The sequence below is a fragment of the Myxine glutinosa genome, chromosome 1 (genome assembly GCF_964187855.1).
Source record: "Myxine glutinosa chromosome 1, kmMyxGlut1.1, whole genome shotgun sequence".
Taxonomy (NCBI): Eukaryota; Metazoa; Chordata; class Myxini; order Myxiniformes; family Myxinidae; genus Myxine; species Myxine glutinosa.
The window spans coordinates 378,942,975-378,967,404 of NC_136261.1; positions in this window are offsets into that span (position 1 = coordinate 378,942,975).

Here is a 24,430-nt window from a genome sequence, read left to right on the forward strand (position 1 = left end):
CATACATAACAAGTGAATCCACTTGGATTCCGCCCAGGTTGGCACATGGAAATTATGATGTAGCATAATTATCATCTCGGGTCAAGATTTGAAATTATGCCATGGTTTTTGTAAAATCATTTGGGTCCTCTGGGTCATTTGGGTCCTCTGGGTCATTTGGGTCCTCTGGGTCATTTGGGTCATTTGGGTCATTTGGGTCCTCTGGGTCATTTGGGTCCTCTGGGTCATTTGGGTCATTTGGGTCCTCTGGGTCATTTGGGTCATTTGGGTCCTCTGGGTCATCTGGGTCCTCTGGGTCATTTGGGTCCTCTGGGTCATTTGGGTCCTCTGGGTCATTTGGGTCATTTGGGTCATTTGGGTCCTCTGGGTCATTTGGGTCCTCTGGGTCATTTGGGTCCTCTGGGTCATTTGGGTCCTCTGGGTCATTTGGGTCCTCTGGGTCATTTGGGTCATTTGGGTCATTTGGGTCCTCTGGGTCATTTGGGTCCTCTGGGTCATTTGGGTCCTCTGGGTCATTTGGGTCCTCTGGGTCATTTGGGTCCTTTGGGTCATTTGGGTCCTCTGGGTCATTTGGGTCCTCTGGGTCATTTGGGTCCTCTGGGTCATTTGGGTCCTCTGGGTCATTTGGGTCCTCTGGGTCATTTGGGTCCTCTGGGTCATTTGGGTCCTCTGGGTCATTTGGGTCCTCTGGGTCATTTGGGTCCTCTGGGTCATTTGGGTCCTCTGGGTCATTTGGGTCATTTGGGTCATTTGGGTCCTCTGGGTCATTTGGGTCCTCTGGGTCATTTGGGTCCTATATTCCTATCCTATAACATATATATCCTATAACCTATCCTATATATATCCTATATCATATAACATATATCCTATATATCCTATAACATAACATATAACAAATATATCCTATATTATGTACTAGCGAGCGGCCGCGTACCAGCCAAAGGGGTAGCCCATGGTTAGCCTAAATATAGATTTGATGACGTCATGTTTACACATCTGAGCGACAGAAACTGTGTTACACATCTGAGCGACAGAAACGAGCTTCACTTTTGGAGCGACAGAAATTCCCAGGCAAACGCTATAACGCACCAGGTTTACAACCTGTGCGTTAATAAATACCCATGAGAGGAAACCCCAATAATCAATTCCTCCCTTGTTTTGAAACACATTTCACAGATTTTCCTCAATCAAGCATTGATTCGAACCCCATGGTTTGCGATTCACTCGTACAACGTTACCAAGTTGGCAAAATTATCAATCAAGACTGAAAAATCACTTGAACTGCCTCATTGATCAATGTAGAACCCCAACATTACACGTGTTTTAAATCTCATTATTAGATCGTCTCTAAAGTACGTACTGCACTTTGGGAGATCGGGCCAAAGTTTGTGAACAAAATATTGTGAACAAAATCACAATCCCATTCAAATTTCAAGGATTAGAACCCGAACATTACACGTGTTTTAAATCTCAATATTAGATCGTCTATAAAGTACGTACCATTTAAGATGTGATTATTCAATATCTCAATCGATTATGTACTATCTCATGCACACAACAGAAGATCCCACACTGTTATTTCACAATCAAAACGGACCGTTACCATCAAACCACGACACACACACACACACACACACACACACACACACACACACACACACACACACACACACACACACACACACACACACACACACACACACACACACACACACACACACACACATACACACAGATGCCCAGATAAACATCCCGCACTCGGTGCACGTGTGCATTGCATAGAGTAACACATCACATGCTACACTCGAGTAGAAAAGGAAGGGGTTAATCTCCTCTCGTCCCCCCGCGACACTTTGGACAACGGGACGCACTGCACCCTCCGCACTGCTCGATGGAGCCCTGGATGAGATAGATGCACCACCTTCACCTTGTACAATAGACCTGTCGACACTTTATTACTTGCAAAATCGAAGATTTTCAAGGATATTGGTTGGTCTTGTGCGTTATTCTTTCTGTTGTTTGTTTGTTTGTTAGTCGTCTACAGGTCACAATTTTCAACCGATCTTCACGAAACTTTACCAAGTTGTAGAGGTCATCACAATTTAGAAGCCTATTGATTTTGAGGTCAAAGGTCAAATGTCTTCTGGAGGTCAAATTTCTAAAATCGCCATTTTTAATCCGATTGACTTGAAAATTGAACAGCATTTGTATATTGGGTCACTAAATTGGGAAACCAACTAGTTTTGAGGTCAACTCAAGGTCAAACTTCCAAAGTCAATTTTCATCCGATTGACTTGGAAATTGACATGATTTGCACATTGAGTCAATTGGGAAACCAACTATTCTTGAGGTCAAAAGGTTAAAGGTCAACTCAAGGTCAAACTTCCAAAATCATCAATTTTCATCCGATTGACTTGTAAACTGACAGGATTTGTACATTGAGTCACTGAATTGGGAAACCTACTATTTTTGAGGTCAAAATGTCAAAGGTCAACTCTCGGTCAAACTTCTGAAATTAATTTTCATCTAAAAATCATTACTTTTCATCCTATTGACCCGAGCCTTGATCAAGATCGTCAATTTTGATGTTGATGAAATTGACAATTTGCTGGATCAACTGCAACCTTTTTTTCGGAGGGGGGGGGGAGTGGAGGTGTATTTTGCAAGTATCATTCTCTGCATGATGTCTTCTTGTTTATTTCCTTTTCAACACTTGCAAGAGAGCCAAAAGGCCTGCCGCTGTGATTCCACTCTACCTATGACCTACACGCGGGGCCGATCGAACGAGCCAACTCAATCACTGTTCATTCACTATTCACTCCAACCCTTATGGACATTTTAGCTTCATTAAAACAACAGACAATGCACTATAATACAGGGGGTTCCAGGTGTGTACGACCAAAGTGTTTCATGAAAAGGAACTCCTCCAGCCTTAAACATCCAACGTGAATCCTGTGGATTACACCCCAGCCAGCGTCAAGCATAGCTAAAACAACACCCTTGTAGAGTACCCGAACAACAGTTGACTCCCTTCCGAATGTGAAGTTAAAACGAGTACAGACATTCTCGTTTCCTTTTTTTTTTTTTTTTTGATACAACATCTCGGCTCGTGTAAGAGCTAACATTGATCACAAAAAGACAAACTGACACATAAAAAATAAAACATATGATAAAGGGAGCGGGAGAACAAGATGGAGAGCAGGGACATCGGGAGATCTGTGGGAGGGGGAGAGCTTTGGGGGGAGGAGGCATGGGAAGTGGGGTGGGTGGGTAAGGGAAGGTAAAAAAAACACATGGACACTGCTATAACTTCCAGGAAACAAGTCGGTATTTCAAAAAAGTGGATCTGGGGTGAGTTAACGGGGGTAGAAAAGATCAAGGTTTTGGATGGGGGAAGATAAGAGATGGTGGTGAACAGCTGTTTTAAAGCCCTGGAGGGAGGAGTGGGATTGAAGAGAGTGAGGGAGTTTGTTCCAGAGGCGGGGAAAAAGAGGAATGAAAGAGTGAAGGTGAGCAGAGAGTCTTGATTTTCGCAGTTTAACCATAAGAGGGCTGCTGGCAGATCTTGTGCATATTCAGATCTTTACTAAAATCGAATCGATATTCGTCCTTTTCACGCACACAACTTTTCTGCCAATTTCATCCGAATCCGTTCACAACTTTTTTTTGAGATATCTTGTTCACAGACAGACAACGGTGAAAACATAACCTCCATCCACCTTTGGTGGCGGAGGAAAAAAAAAAAAAACAATTGCAATGCCAGCTCCCTTTTGTGTCGCCATTTTCAGCTCGATATACATAAGCTGTCTAGAAGACGTTTAAATCCAGCGAGAGCACAATCTAACAGTGATAGTCAATACCTGGTGCTGACAGGATGGCCTAGAGGTATGCGCACTCACCTCTGAGCTGTCTAGCCTGGGTTTGAACCCCGACCCACCGTCATTCCAGTGCTTCACAGGCGGAGGCTGATTCACCAACGTGTGTGCCGTCCATGGATGGATGCGTAACGGGCATCCCTTCTGCCACCATTCGTTGGTGGACGTTAAAAATCAAATGGTGTCCTTCATGAAGAGTAGGCGAGCTATCACCAGCACCATGACCAAATTCCAAATTCCTGCCCCAGCCATTGGCGGCACAACTTCACTCTCAGCCAATGACGCTACCCCGCAGCCTCGTGCTACATACGAATGAAGACGAATTCCGACAAACAAGCTCGTTCCGTGTCCTTCTCAAGGGTTTCCACTGTCGTAGAATAATAAATGTTTCAGTTTAAACTGCTGTGTGAATAAACCATACATTAGCGCTTCTTCCTCTTCTTCAAACTCGCAAAGAGGCTTTTACAACTGGCAAATTCGTGATTAAACAAGCGATTTTATTTATTTTGTCTTTTTTTTTAACGAACTGAAGCTTAGCTCCCGTGTCTACAACACTTGTCTCTCCGTATGTATGTATTACCCCCATACATCCATCCTACATATTGGGTGAGTTTATAGCCAAAAATTACGCTTCTGAAAGGTAGAATGTGATGCCACCTGGCCCTGCCAGTTATGTTTCTTTCAACACCCTTTATGGAACGTTCATACATTACGTCATATACCTGGTTGGGGCAAATTATCACTCCCGATGACCGGGGGTGCATGCCCCCCAGATCATATACAATTAAAACTTTGATTAAGAGCTCTTCAAACATTGAAGCATTTCTTATGACAGGCCTGTTGTTGGCTTAACGGTTAGGGTGGAGGGCTTGGGATCCCAGGTTCCTGAGTTTTAATCCCGGTCAGCTGTTGAATTAACACCAGGTGGGGTTGACTCATCCTGTTGTCCTTCCGAGGTCGGCAAAATGAGTACCAACTTACTGGGTCCTCTCTCAGTAAGTTGGTGGCAGGATTTGCACTCTGGCCGCCGTAAAAAACACCTCATTCCGTAACACACCGTTGTGTGTGTTGGGATGGTGCTGCGGTCACTTAGATAGTGTTGACTGACTGACCAACATATTGAATAAACCAGTGTCTCAATGCAATCTCTTCACTTCCATGGTGACAGACAGATTAGAGACTTCAAAATAATTTAATACTTACATTATTTGCTAACTGGTATCTCCACTCAGGTCATGCTGTCCTCTTCAACTAAAGTCTCAAACAAGCCCGGCCACGCTGCTGTTAGACTTTCCGTCTTGTTAAAAGGAATGCAGCTTAAACCGATGGCGGCTTTATCTCTGAGATAAGCCGAGTTGCCGTTGGTTACCTGACAGGAGTAATTTCCCTGTCAGTGGATTAAGGGGTCTTACTCCTATTGAGAGGAGTGGTCCTAACTGTATGACCATGCATTGTGGCCCTTCGGGGGCATGATGCATGTGTTTGAATGACCATGTGCTTCCCCCTCGGGGTTGAGGCGCATGTGTATTGTTATGGGTACAGCCTTGTTGACGTTGTGCCTTGGCCATGGGGTCAAGGTGCACGTCCGAGGCTGTTCGAATGTTTGACTTTTTACCTTTTTTCATTGTAAAAAAGGTAGGCCTTGACTGGGGCCCTAAAACAGCAGCTTAAACCGAAATTAGAAAATATCATTCCAACCGACTAACCTTTGCGTTCGAATGTGTCATCCAACAGCCACATCTCCAAAACCTCCTAAACACTTGCATACCCCAGTTTATAAACCCATCATATAACCTCCAGTTAATAATAATACATTAACAAGACCACCTTTGTCAAACAGCACATTGCCTCACATCGACCACACCCCGTGTCAGGTAAAAACTGCACGAATCCGTGTGCAGCTCCTGGGAGTCCCCTCTGGCATGGAGTCATCGCTTGCATCCCACACCTTTTTTTAAAACTTTATTTATTTATTTATTTTTGGATACAGAATTGAGGCTCGTGTAAGAGCTAACACATTGAACATGAAAACATGCACAGACACACAAAACATGCAATGAAGGGAGAGGGAGACAGGAGGGGGAGAGAGAGGGAAGCACACAAGCACAACAACAGCAGAGAACAGGTACGTCGGTAGATCTGTGGAAGGGGCAGGGCTGGGGGAGGAGGAAGGGGTACAAGTTGTAGAGCAAATGAACACTTCTAGGAATTTCAAGAAACAAGTTGGGGATTGAAAGAGGCGGATTTGGGGTGTTCTAACGGGGGTAGAAAAGATCAAGGTTTTGGATGGGGGACCTCAATCAAGATCTCAAGAGCAAATCTTATACCAGCAGTACAGGCCCACAATGGCCTGCCACCTTTACCACTTAACCACAACTTCACACCTGAACATCGGTCCACAACTCTTCAACGATGCCCCAGCTCAACGACATCACGCAAATCAAATATTCAAGAACCAAATCTTATATTCAGAGAATTTTCACTCTGCAACCACTGAAGCTTCAAGATTTACAAAACACAAGCTGGTACAAACGTACACAATTTTATTTTACACTCAAAACCTATCACCATTACATGAGGCTCTATTTTATCATCCAGTGAAGAAAGAGGTTTCCATCAATTTGGGGTGTTCAAGTCCCATGATAAGAAAAACTCCTTTCACTGTCAGTACATTGTAGGTAATCTCACAGCAATAATTACAAACGTGTATTTAATTACAAATTACATTTAATTACAAATTTAATTTAATTTTAAATTTAATTTTAAATTTAATTTTAAATTTAATTTTAAATTTAATTTAATTTAAAAAATATTAATTACAAATTTAATTTAATTTAATTACAAATTTAATTAAATGACATTTCATTAATTTATTTAATTTAATTACATTTAATTACAAATATAATTTAATTACATTTAATTACATTTAATTACAAATTTAATTTAATTTCAAATAATTACAAAAGTACGCCATTTATACGTGCTTTTGACAGCGGTACATATCTGGCACAAGTCCCCCTGTTTGGGGGGGGGCTCAACCCAGCACAAATTAAATTTACCAGTCATTCGCTAAGCTGGCAATTGAGCAGCCCTCTCTCTGCAAAAGACACCATGGGGTTCACAGAACCATTCCCCCATCACTTGCAGACCAAACACCCGAATTACCCTTCTTCAAAGAACGACATACTTTACAATGCACCTCTGCGAGGTACCACTCCAAGTATCCAAAAGTACACCACTAGTTTAAAATATTAATCATGGTTCAACTATGCATTCGTGAAGGCAGAATAAGCCACCTTTGGTAAAATGCAATTTATTCACATCGACCCGACCCCTGCCGGGAGGATTGGTGACTCGCTCAACACCCACACCACAGTACAGGCACTCAATTGCCTGCTATTTTCAAACAGTACAATTAATGCCACACTTCAACGAGCCCGCGACAGCACCACGGCAGTAGTTTGCAGTCAGAGGTACTGTATTGTCACATCTCAGCACCTCCAATGCACCTAAAAGCACCTCAAAACTTTACAAACTCCAACTCAACGATTTCACAACAATTCACAAAACAAAACTCACATCTGAACTTCTCAAACAGTTCCACAACCCACACTGACAATTAAATAACTCACTTCGATCTTTTTTTTTTTCTTTTTTTTTGGTATACAAGATCGGGGCTCGTGTAAGAGCTAACATTAATCACACACAAAAAAAAACGGACAAAGAACATACAATAAAGGGAGTGGGAGACAAGATGGGGAGAGAGAGGGAAGCACACAATAGGGTGCATCAAACGCCCAACTATTTTTAAAAAGATGTTGGATTGATCTGTCCCAAATTTTATTTTGTTCCAATCATAAAATAAAGTTGCTATGCAAAATTTGGTAAGGTTTGGACATCATCTTCTGGGTCCACCTCACCATTTCATATTTTGAGTCGGTGGTATCAGAGTTGGAAATTTGACACGCAGCTGTTTTGAGGCCCATAAATAAAAATGAAAGGATTGACTGATTGCTACATATAATAACTCTTTGTAAAGGTATTATTGTGCTCTGTAGCAATATATCATCATCATAGGGATAGGGATACAATTCATTTATATACAAATAGTCAAAATAATGATTTTTTTCAAAATATGGATATAAAGCTAAATGAAGAGTATTTTTAAAATATAATATATAAATTAAAGAATATCCTGAATGTTGTAGTCATCTTGTCTTTACAGAGATCTTTTAACTCGACAAGATGATTAAAACAATTATTAGGCTATACTCTAATAAAATTGGATAATTGATTTATTTGTTGTACATAATTATGAAATGACATTATTGTTACTAATACTACCTTTTTCTTTCAGATAAAACAATGGATGGCACAGTAAAGAAAGCATCTGTTGCAACAAGAGAGTCCACCAAGGTGTTTGGTCTTGGAAGTGCCATAACTGAACAAGATTCCCAGATCAATGGCACCAGACTTCCAACTTGTTTACAAGTACTACGTTGTTTCATGTGGCACACGGAAGATGGCAAACTTGAACGACGCTCTCGGTGGGAATCAGCAAAGCTTGTACTGCAGAAAGTGACACCATTTTATGGCAAGGCTAATATTCCTATCATCTCTGAACGCAAGGCTATTGAGAAAATTATCAAACTTGCAGATGATAATTCCAAGCTTAGATCAATCCCTATCAACCGAAGAACAACTCCAGCAAGCATCACAAAGGTGAATCAAATGGAGATGAAATTTATGGAGACATTTCCCTTGTGGCCCAATGATGGGATTTGGGGTGTTCTTCTCACATCTCACATCTCACAAGTGACCACTTCTCACATCAAGAATCCTGAAGACTTAGCATTCCTGGAATCTATGAAGACAGATCGCTGTGCAACATTTGGCTGCCAAGATAAACTGTTGGCAGATAAGATGCAGCGTAAAGTGAACCGCGAGGAAAAAGAATCAGAGAGGCGAGCAAGTATGGAGCTGGAGTTCAACATAAATACTACAACCACTGTGTATAATATTAGTGACAGTGATGAAGAAGTAACTCTTGGACCTTCAACAAGCACACCAACAACCTCAAGAAGTCATCATCGTTTAGTTAGACCTGGCACATCAGTTTTCATTCCACATGACATCCTGAAGAGGCCCAGTCTTGTTTCACTGGCAACAAGGATGAAGATGACACCAACCCAACAGGCTGCTTTCACAGAAGCTCTTATTGAAGAAACAGGAGGGGATGTAGCGAAGGTGTCAACATCATATGCTACAGCAGATAAATCAAGACGCAAAATTGGACAGCATATTGCTACTACCTGTAAGGACAAATGGATACCTCCGAAGCTTGCTACGTTGCACTGGGACTCAAAGCTGCTTCCATGCTTAACTAACCAAAACACTTTTGAAGAACGCCTGGCTGTGCTTTTGGGTTCTCAAACTGATATGAAGCTGCTGGGTGTTCCATCCTACAAGCCTGGAACAGACCGTAAATCTGGAGATATAATTGCTCAGCTGACTAATAACCTACTTGAATCATGGAACTGCCAAGAGAATGTTGTCAACTTGACATTTGACACAACTGCATCTAACACCGACCACATCAGTGCAGCTTGTGTAACAATTCAACAACGGCTTAACAAAGCTCTTCTGTGGTCAGGCTGCAGACACCACATTGGTGAAGTCATTCTTACGCACATTTTTACTGATCTTAAAGTTGAAGCATCTAAGTCACCAGATATCTTCCTCTTCTCAAAGTTTCGCAAGAACTTTGAAATGTTTCCACACACATTCAATGAACCACTTTCACGATTTGATCCATCTCAACTAAATGAAGCAGCAACAAGTTTGACAAGTGACTGGCAAAATAATGTTTTCAGACTCTGTCACACCGAGCAATCTCTAAGACGTGATGATTATTTGGAATTTGTTGATCTGTGTACTGTATTCCTTGATGGTGAAGTAGCTGAACATCAAATAACCTTCAAGCGTCCTGGTGCACTGCATAAAGCCAGATGGATGGCGAAGCTCCTCTACTCAATCAAATTATGTCTCTTCGAAAAACAAATCGCTGATCTTCCAGCAGGTACAATTACTACAGAAAAACAAGTGCCAAAGATCAGAGAATTTGTCACGTTTGTCACTCTAGTATACAGCTCCTGGTGGATGACATGTACCTCTGTCACCGATGCCCCATGGAATGACCTGCAGCTCATCTCCAAACTGAAACAGTATGAAGCTGTCAATGCTGGAATCTCAAGAAGTGCCCCAAAAGCCTTCAAACGACATCTCTGGTACCTCACAGAAGAGATGGTTCCACTTGCCCTCTTCAGCTCAGTTGTTCCTCATGACCATCGCCGTGCTCTGGCAGACAGACTTCTGGAGGTTCAGCCAGATTTTCCAGTAACCAACCCACAAGGACGGTTTGGTACTGGGTTTGGAAAGCCCAGATTTCCTGATGACTTGACTGAGAAGACCACTCTGGCTGATTTTGTTGGACCAGATTCATGGTACCTATTTCATCATCTGAAGCTTGACTGGGCATTTCTAGTTACCGATGTTCAAGAATGGACTAACTCTGCAGCCTACCAGACATCATGGACTAATGTTGAAGCCTTGAATGTGGTGAATGACTCTGCAGAAAGGGGAGTTAAGCTTAGCTCTGACTCCCTTTCAGCAGCCAGAAGTGAAGACCACTACCAAAATGTGCTACAAGTTGTTGAGCACAACCGCAAGGAGAAACCGAATCTTCGAAAGCGAGCAGCTCAAGACTAAACTGTCAGAAATATCCATGAAAACTACAGTATCTTTGTTTTGCTTCTATTTTCATGTTCATCCATAGTCAGATGTACTCGTATTAAGATGATAAATGCTAAGATTGTGTATATATGATTCTACTGTAATAAAAATTATATCATTCTGTTATCTATAATACATATGATTATACCAATAAAATCATGATTTTGACTTTGTGTATAAGTGAATTATATCCCTATCCCTATGATGATTATATATTGCTACAGAGCACAATAATACCTTTCCAAAGAGCTATTGTATGTAGCAATCGGTCAATCCTTTCATTTTTATTTATGGGCCTCAAAACAGCTGCGTGTCAAATTTCTGACTCTGATACAACCGACTCAAAATCTAATTTGCTGAGGTGGACCCAGAAGATGATATCAAAACCTTACCAAATTTTGCATAGGAACTTTATTTTACGACTGGAACAAAATAAAATTGGGGACAGATTGTTTTCTTGACATAGGGGCGTTTGATGCACCCTAGCACACAAGTACAACAGCAGAGAGCAGGGACATCGGGAGATCTGTGGGAGGGAGAGGGCTTTGGGGGAGGAGGCACGGGAAAGGGGGGGGGAGGGGTGGGAGAGGCATAAAACACATGGACACTGCTAAGACTTTCAGGAATGAAGTCGGTATTTCAAAAAAGTTGATCTGGGAGAATTAATAGGGGTAGAAAAGATCAAGGTTTTGGATGGGGGAAGATAAGAGATGGTGGTGAACAGCTGTTTTAAAGACCTGGAGGGAGGAGTGGGATTGAAGAGAGTGAGGGAGTTTGTTCCAGAGGTGGGAGAAAAGAGGAATGAAAGAGTGAAGGTGCATAGAGAGTCTTAAATCTGGCTTCTAGATTAGTTCTGTGGCTCTAAGGCTTCTAGCCTCATACACGGGCACACCAGGGAGGTCTACTGTGTGCAGCAGAAGGGGCCACTCAACTGTGCAACCACAGCAGGGGGACGTACACCACCCTATTCTCACCAGGATTCATACCTGTGATCCAACATACGTACACCAAAAACATCTGTCTGTCTCTACCTCCCAGGCATGAACGGAAATGATGCACGTACAACTCTTTCACACAACCTTCTACAAAACGCCGTTACCTGCTTCCCATTAAATATTCCAACTCTGAATACTCTTTCACCTGGCAGGTCAGAAACAAGCGAGCACACAAGCTTGGAGCGAAGACCGGCATGCAAGGGTTATAAAAAGTGATTACCTCTGTTACGTGCTCCTCCCCAACCCCCTGGTCACGGTGTACCTCCGAGCCCCGGGAGGAGTCACGGCAGAAAAATGTGCTATTCTGTATGTCAAAGATCAATGGGGTAAGCCACACCAATTGTTACTCACAAACAAATATTGTATTAAGATCACACAAGAATAACAGTACAACAATAATAGTAATCAGAAGTACAATCAATATATGTCCTATGATGGTTCCATCAGTTTCGTAATATATAACTCACTGTGCTCCAAGTGAGCGGATAGAAGAAGATTCCCAATGTCTCTAATTCCCGGCTTCAAGCCAAAGTGGATTCACTCCAGCGATCATCAGATCAATGTCCAAACGAGACCAGAATCCTGTTGGGTTGGCAGTTACAGTCCTGCTGCCAAAGCTGTGCAAAGGCGCCCTCCAGGCGACTGGGAAATCACACCCTCGGGTATGGACGTTCCACAGCTCGCAGTCGGCAAACCTCAGATTTGCCTTCAAAATCCGCGTTGCACACACACACACCAGATACGTCTGAATGCGATGAAAACGGCTGACGTGAAGCAAAGACAAACCTTGCGCGATGCGCAAAGGCTGAAGCAAAGCAAAGAAACCTTGCTCGATGCACAAAGCGTGCGAGTCAAAATGGCCGACAGCCCGTTCTCAAGACGTAACGGCCCGACGATGATTCTCTCCGGAATCGATCGCAAAACCTGACACGCAGGTTAATCTGTCACAGCGATAACCACTCTTTGGCAGGAATCCCTTTCCTGGGAAACCCGAAGTTCACTCGTGACTCTTGCTCACCAACGTTCGCTCCAGACCGCAAAGCAAGTATACTTCTTTTCCGACTCCACTCGCTCCGCCTTCTCTTTCCTTCTCTTCTTCTTCGTTGTCGTCGTCCGGTTCCCGATCCGGTTTCCTGTTTCTTTTAACACTAACTTTTTCACCTTTTGAAAACAGTTCATAAACAATAAACCTTTTGAAAACAATAATAGTACATGGAATCAAAAATGTTTACAGTGGATGAAAACCACAACAACGGAGGTAACGAATCCGTAACACCTCTTATTTCAGCCGGCTGCCCACATGTCAGTCCTCACCCCAAATCACTGGCTCACCTCTCTTCCCTCCTGAGATTTTGTGGTCCCATCTGGGTCGCCAAATACTGTTGAAAATTAACTACTCAAGTAGGTTCAGAGTACAAAAATTTATTTACCACAGAGTTGGAGTATCAAAAGGGAAGATAAATATGTGATCACGGAGACAAAGCTGCACACGCTCTATTGCCATATGAAGACTTCTCTGATTCAGTTCTAGGAGCCTTTAGAATATATTATTGGGTAAAATGCCAGGGGTATAGAAAAGGCCCCTTTATATAAGGGTATGTGCCATGTGGAAAAGTATAGAAAAGAAGGGATATTCTATAAATTATAGAAAATGTCAAACAATAGAAAATAAGGGACATTCAAAAAAATCTGGTGTGCATGCTGACTACCCTTGTGTTCTTAGGAGGAACCAAGTAATGCTGTATAAAAGTTCATATAAAGAGGTGCTCTACATCTGGCAAATAAAATACATTCACTTCTTCATGCAGCAGTATGAATCAAATTGGTGCCCTTTATATTAACTTTTGTAGAGGATTACTTGGTTCCTCCTAAGAATACAAGGGTAGTCCAGCATGCACATGAGTTTTTTTTTTAATGTCCCTTCTTTTCTCTACCTTGCCACATTTCACATAACCTTATATAAAGGGGCCTTTTCTCTGCCCCTGGCATTTTACCCAAGAATGTCCCTTCTTTTCTATAGTTTGCAACATGGCACATAGCATGTAAAGGGGCCTTTTCTATGCCCCTGCAATTTTACCCAAGATACATTTTAAATACGAACTAAGCGCATTTGTTCATCGTACAAGACTTTATTGAAAACGATATAAAAGACTTGAAACGTAAGGGGAAAAAATATTCAACCCAGACGGGATTCAAATTCACAACCCCAGCTTGGGAGTCTGATACCTTATCCATTAGGCCATTGGAGCAGCACGGTGGAATTAAAAAAAAGTTTTAAAGTGGTATAAAGTGGGTATATATGTATGTATATATATATATATATATATATATATATATATATATATATATATATATATATATATATATATATAATACTAGTAGAAGCCGAGAATCAAATTTTCAGTCCACATGTTAAAGTTGCATACAGAGAAACGATCCCATATAAAGGGAGGGGTGCTTTGCACCTCCCTTCGATACACTTTGCTTCAAAGACTGGGGCAATTGTTGAAGAACAGATGCACGTCATTGTTCGGGGCTCCGATCTTGATAAAGAGGAGTGAAAAATAGAGGTAATTAAAGTCTCGACAGCCAGGAAAGTATCTACTATGGGGGAGAAAAAAAGTAACATATTTTAGATAAGACGCATATTTTGAACAGTGAGAAAGTACATGCGAAGTCCCAGCTGCAGAGAGATAGGAGAGAGGGGAAGATTATGACCCCCAAATGGCCAGCCAGTTGCATTCCTGAATGCAGAGCGTGTTCTTTTAAGACTACGAATGTGTGCATGTTGTCTCGACATGTAGTCTCATAAGTACAATTTGAACCAAACCAAAACATACAGTATTATTGTATTTACAAATTATTCGCAATTAATATAGGACTACTCAGAATATTTCTACACTAATAATCGGGTCAAATTTACAAATGGCAAAGCCACAGTTAGCAAAAATAGGCTTCACAAGCCCACCCACACACCCCCTTCCATTGTTTCATTCCATTGTGTTTAATTCTATTTATGTGCATATATACTGTATATATATATCTCTGTGTGTCATTTTCCAGTCCTAGAATATTTCATTCAAGTGGCTCGACGAATGATTTCTAGACCGGATCGGTACAACATTGCAGACCCTCAACGTCACCTGTTAAGAAAATTTATAAGTCGTGCTCGGAGCGAACTCAAAGACCATGGCTGATGTCCTGCGATGTCTCATCACAAATGCAACTACGCATTGCCAGACTAAATATCAACGGTGGTCGCACGTCTCTTCGTAAAGTGCAAGTTAAACAACTAATTGAGTGTAACAAGGTTGACATCTTGTTGTTGCAGGAAACTCATTCTACGGAAGGTTCTTCAGCTGAGTGGGAGTTGTTTCTTAAAGGGCATTGGTTCTTCAGCAATCTATCAAGCCCAATTGCTGGGATAGACATCTTCTTTCGGCAAACTCTTCCTTTAACTTTGGTTTCCTTTAAAGAAATTGTGAAGGGATATTTATCTTCGCTGACTTTCTCTGTTGGTCAGCAGCTTTTCACAATAATCAATGTGTATGCACCAAGTACAAATGCTGAAAGATCTTCCTTTTTTGACTGTCTCGACTTGTATCTTGCTGGTGTTCCCCACTGATCACTTTATATGTCTTGGAGGAGATTTCAATTGCACACTTAACCCTTCCCTTGATAGGAATGGGGCTGAGCCACATGCAGCCAGTACAAGACCTCTCGTTCGCTCAATCTCAAGATTCAAGCTGACAGACATTTGGAGATTGCAACATCCGATGCAGCAACAATTTACTTGGTGTCGCTGCTCTAACAATTTAGTGTCGCTAGCTCGACTTGATAAATTGTACGTTTCTGATCATTTCCTCAACCTCGTCTTAAACACCTCTATTCTCCCATCTGGGTTTTCCGATCACCACATCATTACTATGCATTTTCAGTTGCCACTCATTGAGGTGGTGAGCCCTTATTGGAAGTTCAACACAACACTTCTTCAAAATGAATTCTTTGTTGCATCCTTTAGGACCCTTTGGGCACATTACATCACGATGGATAAAGAGTTCTCGTGTTTATGTCAGTGGTGGGACAACGCTAAAGCTCAAAGTTGAGTTTTTTGTCAAAAAATTTCACGACACAGTACTCAGGATCACGATGTAAATATAGATCTGGTGAAGACACAAATTATTCACTTGCAAAACAAAGTGTCCTCCTCTAGTAATAATGGGCAGCAGCAGACGTTGTATGAAAAGAAAGCCCTGTTAAATGAATTACTGGCCGAACGTGCAAAAGGTGCACTCCTCCGGATGAAAAATGACTCATTTGCAACAACTAAATAACCCGAGCAGACTTTTCTTCAAGCTGGAAACTGCCTCAAAAAACCAGAAACAAATATTGTCCTTGCGTTCTGCTGACGGAAGGATTTTGACTGATCCAAGTGACATTAAACTTACTATTAAGACTTTCTTTTCTCATCTCTACTCCTCCAAGCACACTTTCCCAAACCATATACATTCATTTACCGCTTATTTGCCTACACTTACTGAGGCCCAGAATTTGACTGCTGAAGGCGAAATAACATTGGACGAACTCACTAGTGCTTTAAAGACCTTGCCCACCAGCAGGGCACCTGGCTTAGACGGGTTGCCAGTGGAATTCTACAGCACCTTTTGGGATTTGCTGGGACCATGTCTATTAATTGTCTTCATACAAAGCATACAAACTGGTGAACTTCCCTTGAGCTGCAGACGTGCCATAATCTTACTATAATTCACCAAATGTCCGTCTGTCTGTCTGTCTGTCTTTTTGAAGGTACCGTAAAAACTGCTGAACTGATCTCAACGATATTTTGGGTGGATAATCCTGGGATCTCCAGGAGTAAAATAGGCTATTTAGTTTTCCCAATTTCAGCTTTAGTCTCCAGCATTCTCAGGTTTGGACTCCCGCATAACATTCACGTTCGCATAACGTTCATTGTTCTCATTGTGACGATGTTGTTTTCCAGGGTGCCGCACAAACGGCTGCACCGATCACTGCATGGTGACCTCGGACAAAGACCTTTTATAAGGGACATGGGTAGAATCCCTGCTAGAGAGAATTCCATCCCTCTCGCCGCCATCATGGCCGTCTATCCAACTTACAATCCCACGAGATATGCGGAAAGGACGACCCAAAACCAATATAAACATCATTAAACATAATTCGTATATAAACATCATTAAAAGTAAATAATGACCTCGGGAAAAGTTCAAAGACATTTAATCTCTACATGAGAGCATTCCACATAGCTATTTGGGCGGTGAATACGCTAACAGATCACTGTCTCCATCGATCTTGCCAAGGCCGTGACACCTATCGGCTCAAAATCCTTTTACTGTTCATTTGGTAGTTTTTACAATGAAGGAAACATTAACAATGTTGTTAAAAGTTTATTTTGTGATTAATTGGAGTTATGCTGTTTGGGATGAAAAAAGAGATATCGAGTTCAAGTGAATGACGACTGCCGTGATGGTTTCTACTTTCTGAACGTGAACTTCGCGGATCGCCATATGCAGATTCGCCACGGACCCACGATCGTGTTTCTATACGTGAACGTATCAGTTTGTTTGCGAACGGGTACGTTTTTCATGGAAGACCATCACGAACTTGCTGTCCATGTCTGACGTGCGACTGAAGATGCTACAGGAATGTGGAATTTATTGGTTTCATTGGCCGTATCTGCATTGCCTGTTTGCTTCTGGCCTCCCACCCGTGCGTAGCACGGGTATCTCCCTAGTTTCATTAATCCCTAAAAAGGGAGATCTTCAACTTGTTGAGAACTGGCATCCGATCTCTCTACTTTGTACCGATTACAAAATCCTGTCTAAGCTACTCGCTAATCGCATAAAGACCTTAATTGGGCACATTGTATCCCCCGACCAGTCTTATTGTATTCCCGGCAGATTGATATTTGACAATATTTTTTCTGTTCGTGATTTGATTTCGATTTGTCATTGTCAAAATGTTAACACCGGCCTGATCTTTCTAGATCAGGAAAAGGCCTTTGATAGTGTTGACCACTCCTATTTACTTGAAGTTTTGAAGGGGTTTGGGTTTGGTTCCTTCTTTATTTCTTGTATCAAGCTGCTGTATCACAACAACTTTAGTTTGTTGAACATCAACAACAGTTTATGTTCACATTTTCCTATTCAGCGAGGTATTAGACAAGGTTGCCCTCTCTCCGGGTACCTGTATTCACTTTCCATTGAACCCTTGCTGATTCACTTACGCCACAAACTTTCTGGGTTCTCGATGACACCTCTTGCTAATCCTGTTAAGGTGCTTGCGTATGTTGACGATCTGTGTGTGATTGTTAACACTCAGTCTGACATTGTTGCCCTCACAAGTGTTCTATGTGAATTCAATTTGGCATCTTCTGCTACTGTCAATTGGAGTAAGAGTAAAGCCTTGTGTCTTGGTCCTTCTGGGTTATTTATCCCACCTTCCCTGCCTAATGCTTTGCAGTGGAGGTATTATGGTGTTAAGCATCTCGGTGTGTTTCTTGGGAATGAGACCTTTTCCTTAAAGAACTGGGATCAGATGGTTGATCAAATTTCCCATATCCTTAATTGTTGGAAAAGATTGTCCAGCCTACTGTCTTCTAGAGGTCAAGTGCTGATAATTAATAACTTGGCTGCTTCCAAACTCTGGCATCGGATGGCTGTCTTACAACCACCCAAATCGCTAGTCATTAACTTGCAGCGTATCCTTGTTAATTTTTTCTGGAATGGTATGCACCAGCTTCGAGCTGATATTCTATGTGTCCCTCTGGATAAAGGGGGTCAAGGACTTGTGGACATTACCAGTAAAATACTGCCTTTTCGGCTAACCACCTTGCGCCAACTTCTGTACAAGGAAGTCCTGTCTTGGCGGCCCCTGGCTTCTTGCTTGTTGCAGCAAGCTGGTAAGCTCAGGTGTGGCCCCGAGCTCTTTCTGCTTGATCTGCAGCGAATAGACATCTCCTTGCTTCTCTCTTTTTATCGAAGTCTCGTGAATGCCGGTCAGTGCCTCCTTCCAGTACGAAACAAGAATACGTATAAATTTTGGAACCTAATGTGTGAACCCGTTTTCTACAACAGCCTATTTTGGCATGACTGCCAAAGTAGGTCCCTAAGTCAATCCTTTATTACTCCCGCGAGGGAGTAATGCATTCACTCGTGTCCATGTGTGTGTGTGTTCGTATTGTTACAGACGCGGCTTTAGATGTTATATTGACCGAGCGGTGGTGTATTTAACCGCGTCCGAACAGTTACTCCCCGATTAGAACCCGATTCCACCCGACGTTGACCAGATCGCCCCACAGATATTCAATCGGGAAACCTCTAAAGCGACCGAAAGAGAATGAAAAAGAAGAAGAAGAAGAATACGGAGGAAGAACAGATTTATTATACACACACAGCAATGGATGGAAGAAGCAGTAACACAGCGAATCGTTAACTTACACTATTCATTTTTACTTAACCCCAAGACAACGAGCAGGACAGGACGTTCACACTTACACAGGGGATAATGCAGGCAGGTAGGGCTTGAGGTGGATTGCTTGAGAGGGAGGCAAAGTCGGGAGGCAGCAGCTCGCAATTCCTCGCGGTTTTGGCGGGAAACCCTCCGTCGTGTATCCGCTGCGGTAGACGTCATGCGCTGGTTCGGCACAACTGCTCCTCTTCTTGTGGTGGAGCCGTCTCCCTCCTTTCAGCGTGTCTCTCCAAAGCTGGTTTCCTTGCCGAGTACCTCTCCTCTTTGGCTTGGAGCGTTTCGCATCTCACCGCTCCTCTTGGTGCAGCCTCTTTGCTCATCTCCCAGGTCATCTCCCAAGGCCTCTGGTAAAGCAGTCCCTTACAGTCGCTTTTATCACCTCGGGCGAAATCAAGCCGCCGGCTCCGAGGGCACGCCTACCGGGTCGCTCACCGCGGTGCTGATTGGCTGTTAGGGCTGGCTCACTCCTCCCCCCTTATGACGAGGTGGAGACACGCCTTTCTTCCCCAACCCTACCTCGTGGCCAATGGTGGTTGAAGAAAACCGCCCAAAATGCGGAAGGCAATTGGAAGGGAGGTTTTGGGGAAATTGGAAGGGCCTACGCTTATTTTGTTTGATACAATGCAAAGTCAATCTAGTGGGAAACACATATTTAGCCTACATGGAATAAGGAAATACACTATTTAAAAGATATATCGTGACCTGCGTGTAAGTTTCATGGAATTAACTAGGAGGCCGACTGCGACCATTATTTACATTAACAGGGTGTTTCCGTACTTTTGTAACGTTCACATTGTAACATTTCCACATTCGTTACACTGCACCCTCCTTTCTTCAGGCCCGCCCTCGGCCTACTAAACTTTAACTTAGTGTGACACGTAGGTGTAATTCCCTCTACAATTAACCTGACCCTGAGTGTGACAATCTTAAAACACAAATAAGTATGTCCCCCTATTGCATTGCACACTGTCTAACAGACTCAAGCCCACAGCTAACCGAATTACGGAATTATTCTCAAACTATACATTTACGGTGGGGAGCATTATTTACAATGACGTGATTTCTTATTTACAACGCAACCCAGGACCTGTGTTTTTTTTTTTGTTTTTTTTTAGGGAACAAGAAAACAAAGAAATTCCTGTTGGGAGGGAGGAGACAGCACGCATTGCATCGATGCACCAGTACCAATACCACCAAAGCACCCAAAAGCACCAAAAACACCACAAAGCACCACTCGGTGCGCAGTCACCATGGTTCTTAATAAACACAACAAAACAACTGGTGGTGGTCTTCTCTTTCTCTGCTGGGCCGATGTTCTTCCCGACGTCTTCTGTCTTCATGCGGCCTATTTGGACATAATAAAAAGCACAACTTGTGTTCGTTTTTATTTAGGGCCTCAGGGGCCAACTAAGGGTGGTCCACCTGTTTGGCATAGGTGCCACCTTACCGAGGTCCGCAAGCAAGATTCCCTGGCCACTATGGCCGGTCTCCAACAGAGGTGCCCTGCCCCAGAACCTGGGGTCCATCAAGTGGTACTTGGCCGCAGAACAGCGGTCCATAAAGTGGTACATCAACGCAATGCATGCTGGTTCTGGGAATCTCGGGCGCACAATGGCCACCTCACGCACGCTCCCCTCGGCACCCAATGGCGCACAGGTCATGTGGGAGACAAAAGAAAGACAATTGAGCGAGGGGTAAGGTCACAAGGGTACACGTCAATAAGGCAATGCAAGGCGAAATGCGTACGGAGGGCGAAGTGAGAAAGCTCGTCCCTACCGTACGTCACCCCCCTGTCACCTACCCTACCCTTGCCCTTGCCCTTACCCCATATGTACAAAATCTACACATTACCAATTCGTCACTACTGTCACGTCTTCCCCATATTTCCCCTATACCAAATTCGTCTCCACAATCCCTCTACTTCAAAATTTGCCATCACCAATTCATCATCAATCCTCATAAGGAGGGAGAGATGGAATTACGCACAATGTCACACCCACGTCATGATGCGTCTCACAATCCAAACATTTGCATCATAAAAAATAATCAAAACATGGCATGGTGTGGAGTACCTGTCACCTCAGGTGAGTGGATGCAGATGGTGCGAGGAGATCCTTCATCCTAACTATCCTCTAAATGACTTTAACACACTTTACACTACCCGGGGTCTCTCCCTGCCAATCCATTGGCCAACTTACACTATGGGTTCTAATAACCAATTCCCATTGACCAAACTGTGGTGCTTCTCAATTTGGGGTCTCACTCCCCCGATTCATCTCCCGGTGCTCTCGCACAATTTCTGGGCTGCGACGTCTAGCTCTCCCAACAGGTCTACCCACCTGCACACCTCCACCACTGTAGTTGCCACCCGAGCTTACCTAGCTCCTCACCCTAACCTAACTAACTGGGGACAGCCCCTCTCCTGGCTCTGTCACCCCATGGTGCCCTCTGGCACTGGGCTACCCGGGTCCGTCCTCCGGATCCTCGGGCCCCATCCACAACAACTACTACCGGCTCCCAGAGCCCACCTGTGGCCTCACCTGGCCGACATCCTCACAGTGGTGGAGTGCCCAAACCAACTACACACACTAACAGGCTACACGCCCAGCCATTTCCACAACACTAATGCACCCATCCACATACCATTCTGTCACCCGCACCACAGATGCCAATATCCAACCACAATTTACCTGTACCCTCTACCTAACAGTTACACTACCCGCCCCGGGTCTCCGTGATGGGGGTCCACTCTTCCCCCATTCACACCTTCGCACCATCCACTCCACTCCACAATTTCCACCATTCTCACTCCACGACCATCCATTCCAATACTCCAGATATTCCACACTACCATTTATTCCACACAGCCACATACACCTGTTGTTGCACACCTGTGCCCTCACACCTGGTGCCACCTGCACCCTCCTTTCTTCCTGGACCATCTGGTCAACACAACACGCAATCACCACTACTCCCTCATACACTGCTCCACACACCTGTTCAGTTGCACACCTGTGCAATCACACCTGTTCCATTCTCACCTGTTCAATCCTCACACACACGGCATCATCTCAGCTAACTACTCCCTTCTGAAACTTGCGCTTCCCAGTCGTCCCTTTAAACTATTGCGCTCCCTCGTCATTATCATCCACACTAATCTACCTGCGTCCCCACTACAGGTATCAGTCACTAACTAATCTTAACGTTACCTAATGTCATCTTCGCTAGATCCCTACAATATAACCTAACCCACCCGGGCTAGTTTTCACTGCCATACACCCCATAAGCTATTGCGCATTTGCCCCACGTCTGTGAGGGATGGTGGATTTGCCATCCCACCACATCGGGGGTCTCTCACTATCAATTTTGTTCGTCCAGATTCCAACCAATTCCAAAAATTTTCCATTTACTGCCAATTCTACTCACTTTTAGAAATTTCGTTTTAAATCACTATCACCATCACCCGTCTACTTATTACATCCTCTCGGTGCGCCAATTCACGTCTACAGCCCGGCTTCATACAGCCGAGCAATGAACGCGGATTCTTTTGTGCCGGCGGCTGGATGCGTCCCGCATTCGGGGCAGGGGCGGGGGCTTACCCGGGCCGAGATCCCACGCACCACCTCGGCGTGGAGCCATCCAAAGTCCCGATCTCGACCTGCCGGCACGTCTCAACAAAACGTGGTCGCCATGACGACCCTTCCTATCCAGCTGCCCGCTCCGCCTAGTGGAGCCCGGACGCGGCCGTTCCAAGCGAGGCACAGCGTGGATCGCGTACGGCGGTTCTTTCGAAACCGCCGTGGTTCGGATCCCCGCTGGTCCTCGCGGCACGCGAAGCTGCCCGACGCGCACCGAGGGCCCGATTCGGCTATAAGTCGCCCTAACCGCTAAACCGGTTACCGTCGACGCTTCACCTGGACGCTTACATGCATACGCTACCCCTTTCTTGCTCATACATGCAGCCGTCTCCCTGCTCTTGGTCGTACCTTCTCTAACACACCTCGGTACACTCATTCCGCTCACCGACTTGGTCACACACCTGACCACCGAACACCTTGGCACACATTCGTCGCTCGCACACCTCACCAACACACCTCTTCGCGCCCCTTTCTCGGTCACCTCCTTTGTGACAATCACAGGTGTGCTCTCACCCGCACACCCAACCGCGTGCCTCACGACCAACTCAAGTGTGCATCCCCACACACGCTCTACCATTCCAGGTGTGCATCCTTCCATTCCAGGTGTACATCCTCGCTCACCTGTCACAACCAACTCACGCTCCGTTTCACTCTCACTACTCTCACCTCCACTCTTGACAACGCACTCTTTCCTCATGCACCCGTCCGTTACACACCTTTCTCGCGCACACTCTTCCGCACATTCTCCCGTTACACCCTCTGTAACACTCACCACAGGCATGCATTCTCCCTTACTCTCGACAGCATGCGCTTCCCCCATGCACCCGTCCGTTACACACTTTTCTCGCGCATCCTCTCGCGCACACTTTTTCGTTACTTCCTCCGCAACACTCACCACACCGCGCTTCCATGTACCCCCTCGCACACGCGCCACGACCGACTCACTCTTGACGGCACACTCACTCCTCGGCGTGCACTTTTTCCTCACACACCCCATGGTCGGACATTCTCGCACACCTCTTTCTTCGCACACCATACCTGTCGCACACTTCACCAACGGCCTTTCACGAACACCCGGATCCAAACCAATCCCCAAGCCGACTGAAGTTTTCCTCACATCATATACATTGCCACTCACCTCCGTACCTCGTCTCCGCTCCTCCTTTGCCACCTGCAAACTTTTTATTTGGTTAGTGAGCACCTCATCATGATTTGAACACAGACCTTGTACATATTCCATGACTTCCTCCTTTATCTCCCTTTTAGTTTCTGTCCGTCTCTTCTTAATTTCACTCACCTCTTCTTCCACTTCCTCTAATTTTTGTTTAACCTCTTTTATTTCTCGGTGCGTCTCCTCAAGTTCGTCCTCTAGGGCTACCGTGACCGTCTCTATGTGCATCCTCACCTGCCGGTCCTTTGTCTCCATTATCTCTGTCACCTCGTCCACCCTCATTGTCAGTTCCTCACGTACCATCTGACATTGCCTCTGTGTCGCTATCAAGTCATTTTTAATTTCTTTTTGTGTCGCCTTTAACCCTCCGAGTACTGCAGTGTTCCTTTGAACCTGCTCCACTAACTTCGTTTGTCCCTCCGTCAGCTGTTCCACCTCCTCCGTCAGATCTTC